The 5538-nt window shown below is 42.3% G+C and overlaps 1 pseudogene; it reads left to right on the top strand.

The window, feature by feature from the left end:
* The first annotated feature begins 2802 nt into the window (after nucleotides 1-2802).
* On the top strand, nucleotides 2803-2921 carry LOC134931485 (5S ribosomal RNA; annotated as a pseudogene).
* Nucleotides 2922-5538: the final 2617 nt, after the last annotated feature.

Raw genomic sequence — 5538 nt, 5'->3', positions numbered from 1 at the left:
CACTACTTGTGCAAGTCTTTGAGTGCCGCCTGTATCCTGTTTGCATATCTATGTGGGACTGCCCCACAGGGAAGGCACCTTAGCAGGCTAACATATCTGGAGTGCCGGAGCCGAGCGTTTTTATATATATATATATATATATATATATATACACATACAGGTTGAGTATCCCTTATCCAAACTTCAAAATCACACATTTCGTTCCACTACTGAGATAATGGCACATATATATGTATATTATATCATATAGCTATATAATATATCTATATATACACACAGTATATAATATTATATATATATATATATATATATATATATACACACACATATATATATATATATATACACACTGCTCAAAAAAATAAAGAGAACACTAAAATAACACATCCTAGATCTGAATAAATGAAATATTCTTATTATATACTTTGTTCTTTACATAGTTGAATGTGCCGACAACGAAATCACACAAAAATTGTCGATGGAAATCAAATTTATTAACCCATGGAGGTCTGGATTTGGAGTCACACTCAAAATTACAGTGGAAAAACACACTACAGGCTGATCCAACTTTGATGTAATGTCCTTAAAACAAATCAAAATGAGGCTCAGTAGTGTGTGTGGCCTCCACGTGCCTGTATGACCTCCCTACAATGCCAGGGCATTCTCCTGATGAGGTGGCTGATGGTCTCCTGAGGGATCTCCTCCCAGACCTGGACTAAAGCATCCGCCAACTCCTGGACAGTCTGTGGTGGATGGAGCGAGACATGATGTCCCAGATGTGCTCAATTGGATTCAGGTCTGGGGAACGGGCGGGCCAGTCCATAGCATAAATGCCTTCGTCTTGCAGGAACTGCTGACACACTCCAGCCACATGAGGTCTAGCATTGTCTTGCATTAGGGCCAACCGCACTAGCATATGGTCTCACAAGGGGTCTGAGGATCTCATCTCGGTACCTAATGGCAGTCAGGCTACCTCTGGCGAGTATATGGAGGGCTGTGCGGCCCCCCAAAGAAATGCCACCCCACACCATTACTGACCCACTGCCTACCAGTCATGCTGGAGGATGTTGCAGGCAGCAGAACATTCTCCTTGGCGTCTCCAGACTCTGTCACGTCTGTCACATGTGCTCAGTGAGAACCTGCTTTCATCTGTGAAGAGCACAGGGCGCCAGTGGAGAATTTGCCAATCTTGGTGTTCTCTGGGAAATGCCAAACGTCCTGCATGGTTTTGGGCTGTAAGCACAACCCCCACCTGTGGACGTCGGGCCCTCATACCGCCCTCATGGAGTCTGTTTCTGATCGTATGAGTAGACACATGCACATGTGTGGCTTGCTGGAGGTCATTTTGCAGGGCTCTGGCAGTGCTCCTCCTGTTCCTCCTTGCACAAAGGCGGAGGTAGCGGTCCTGCTGCTGGGTTGTTGCCCTCCTACGGCCTCCTCCACATCTCCTGATGTACTGGCCTGTCTCCTGGTAGCGCCTCCATGCTCTGGACACTACGCTGACAGAAACAGCAAACCTTCTTGCCACAGCTCGCATTGATGTGCCATCCTGGATGAGCTGCACTACCTGAGCCACTTGTGTGGGTTGTAGACTCCGTCTCATGCTACCACTAGAGTGAAAGCACCACCAGCTTTCAACAGTGACCAAAACATCAGCCAGAAAGCATAGGATCTGAGAAGTGGTCTGTGGTCACCACCTGCAGAACAACTCCTTTATTGGGGGTGTCTTGCTAATTGCCTATATTTTCCACCTGTTGTCTATTTCATTTGCACAACAGCATGTGAAATTGATTGTCAATCAGTGTTGCTTCCTAAGTGGACAGTTTGATTTCACAGAAGTGTGATTGACTAGGAGTTACACTGTGTTGTTTAAGTGTTCCCTTTATTTTTTTGAGCAGTGTATATATGTCATTATCTCAGTAGGGGACCCACTATATACACATAATCAAAACCAAATACTGCCGTGTCACTTCATGCTTGTCGCTGCTTTTGGTCATCTACCATCCAGAAGGGGCATGTATCTACCATCTGCTATCTATAAGGATGCTTTAATCAGCTTCCTTACACATTCCTAATCTCCAGGAAGAATGCCTGACTAGCAATGTTCAAGCTATACCACCCATGGTGCCAGCCACACCCCCTGGCACAGACCTCACCGCCACAGCATTGGTCACACTCCTCACATCACTAGTCACACACCCCCGCAATGGCTTTCAGTAGGCACTTCTAAATTTCAGCTCCAGGCACATACAGTATGATCTTTAATCTGACACTGATTTGTATAGCCTGTATATACTGTATGTTAACATACAGTCAATATATAGGCAAAAATCACCAGACTGTCATGATATCCCCACAAAGCTTTTGGGGTAAATTAATTTGGTGTATTTAATAGATCTGTATCACAAACCTGTAAAGTAGGTGCTTTATGAAGATTCATTGACCAGTCTCCTGCAGGCAGGTTTGCTTTTAATGAGCTCTTAAAAAATATATTTTCATTGGGACACTTATGAAGGTATTATAATCACAGATTTAACATTTTCAATTTATGCTGCTATATGGATTGCTTAGAAGTTTAATAACTACCATCTTCATGTTAAAAACTACTAACGTCCTTCTTCACTTAGATGAAGTGCCAGGGCTCTTCCAACTCCAGCTATTGATTGGTTCTTTATGTTTCATGGTCAGTGGACATTATATGTTTGGCACAATATGGGGTAATCAGGTTCACAAATTCATATTTTGAACCTCTGAAGCTCAGCTGAATTGATTCTCAGTCCCATTTCTGCGGGCAGACTGTGAGTCTACAGTCACACCATGCTAGACGTGTCTAATCTCATCTGATCTAGGAAGTTAAGCAGTGTTGGGCCTGGTTAGTACTTGGATGGGAGACCACTTGGGAATACCAGGTGCTGTAGGAATTTTTGCTTGGTGGAGAAGGTGATAATTCCATTTTAAAGAAACACTGGTGGACAACAGGGTCCAATATTGTGGTTATTCATCATATGACTGCAAGTTTAATTCAGCTGTGACCATTTGAACACATGTAGAAATGCGGACAGCAGTGATGTATACCCCTGAAGTCCTGTGAGGATGAAATGCATAGGGTACAGATGCCTTATTTAATCACCACATTGGAAGCCTTCTGTCTTTAAACTCATGCCCAGAAGTGGTATAGATGGATTATATGCCATCTCTCCTTTAGCGGCAGTTTCATAGACATCATATAACAGGGAGCAGGTTTTATATGATAAAAAATATTTTTTATTTCAAAGCAGCATAGGCGTCTTGACAAAGATAAAGACAAAGAAAAAGAAGCTGTTTTCTGGGTGCACCGAGAACCCCACAATTAACAAATTGATAGAAAAAACATATATTTTATTATTACCATTAAAATTATTCAACCATTATGAAATGTATTAAAAACAAATAAGGTAAGTGAAAAAAGTATTGAAAATGTGATATTAAAATATTATTTTCTACAGAGACTGATATTTGTATTCTGAAGATTTCTCTTCTAATAAAGGCAATTATAGCCCCCACTGCTAATGTTAATTTATTTATGAGATCCTGTCATTACTTAGTTAGATTACACTTTAGTTCCCAGGAAATCTCACTCTCTCTTTATAAAGAGTTCTAGATGTCACATTAAATACTGTGTTACTCTTTATATGTTACAATAAACTATATTTTAAAGTGCATGTGTGATACATTATTGCTGGTCTAACATTACATGGACACAATAGACAGTTCTTATTGAGATCGCAGATGTACATACAATTATCTTTAATATTACTGAAATTGTATTATTTATGTATTCTATATTCTGTGTTGCTGTAAATCACAGTGCATGTGTCCAGCGGGACCACCTGTGACACCGCACCTAGTGATTATATTTAGCTATCCATATCCATTTGCAATTCAGTAAACAAATATATCACAATGGTGTGCATCTGCTAATTATTAGGTTTTAATTATGTCTAATTTGCAGTGTGTAATGCCCTTATCAGATATTAATTAGTGGTTGTATATTTATCCTTTTCTCACAAGTATGTGAGTTTAATAGTGCATATAATGTTTATACAGATGCCTGCATCTCCTTTAGCTGCGGCTGCATGGAGATCAAATGTCTCACTGCCCGTAAGACGGACCACGTGCAGCGGCTGCAGATTAACCTCTATGCATGGCCGGCTGGTTCTCTGATGCTCACACCGCCCTAGCCGCACCAGGACAGACCGTTAAGTACGGCTGGTTGTTACACAGGCGCTCTTACCGCCCCAGCCTTCTCGCAGCGATACATGTGCCGAAACGGTATAACAGACAATACGGACATAAGTGCACTTTCAAATATAGGTTAGCAGCTTTTCTAAATAGCACATAGCAGTCTCTGTAATGCCAACGCACGTTTCACAGAGGCTGCTTTGTCAGGGCATCAACCCGAATGTCACTCTTGCCAGGTTTATATACCCCTCCCTCCATTCCTATTGGTTATTTTGCTTTCTCATACAGAGTCATCATTGAACATGGTAAATGGCTTGCATTTTTACATTTAGTTAAACCATTATTTAATAGGAATTCTAATAAGGATAAATATCTAAGTTAAGATTTAAGATCATCATACAGAGTAATACACATACTGTAGATAATTTCTTTTTAAGGTTCATATAGACTAGATGATTGTGTGTTCTAGAAAGTTTTATTTATTATTATATAAACTGAAGACATATCCTTATAGGATGCTGACAGATCTATTTCTTTATCACAGGTGCTATTCACACATAATGTTCAGATCTCATATGCAGGGGTGTATCTAGGGGTCCGAGAGCCCCTGGCAAAGTAAGGGCCCGGCGCCCCCCCCCCCAATTTGAAATAGGGGGGCCACACCAACTGCATCCCACAAACGCTGCCAAACATTGCTGTTTGGGACTCACTGTCAACGGGAACTGGCTGGTAGCAACAGCAGACAGGAAACCGAGCAGCATTGGATCATGAACTGCCCAGTGAGGTGCGGTGAGGTCAGTGGCTGAGGAGGCACTGGCTAGTATCAGAGTCAGAGTTACATACACATATATGAATGGGTGTGTTAGGAAATGGTGATGTTCGGGATGCAGGCGGTCAGATGACAAACTGCGACATTGTGATTTTTAGAATGCTGACAGAGGACAAGGTAATTAATTTACCCCTCCTCTGCCCCCTACCTTAACCACCCTGGGTAGGTGGCTAGGGCTAAAACTCAGGGGGGGGGGGCAGCTATGGCTAATCGCAGGGGGTGGATGCGAAGACTCACATCCCATATGAACCGTAGGGTTCATGTGGGCATGAAACATGGTTGTACATATTTTGTTACCCTATATATGTTATTTATAGTCAAAAAAACCTGGAGAATACTCGAGTATAACAGGTGAGGCTCTGCCTCCCCGGCCTACCCTCACTGGATCAGTCCACATTCCCCCCCCCCCCAACCTCTATCAACAGACTTCTATAGGCTAGCTAACCTGCCTGCCCCAGACTATGTGTCATGGTGTTCCACCCACCCCA

This window comes from Pseudophryne corroboree, chromosome 5 (assembly GCF_028390025.1).
Source record: "Pseudophryne corroboree isolate aPseCor3 chromosome 5, aPseCor3.hap2, whole genome shotgun sequence".
In the NCBI taxonomy this organism is placed as follows: Eukaryota; Metazoa; Chordata; class Amphibia; order Anura; family Myobatrachidae; genus Pseudophryne; species Pseudophryne corroboree.
Note: the sequence above shows the minus strand (reverse complement) of the source record. Positions and strands in the feature narration are given on the sequence as shown.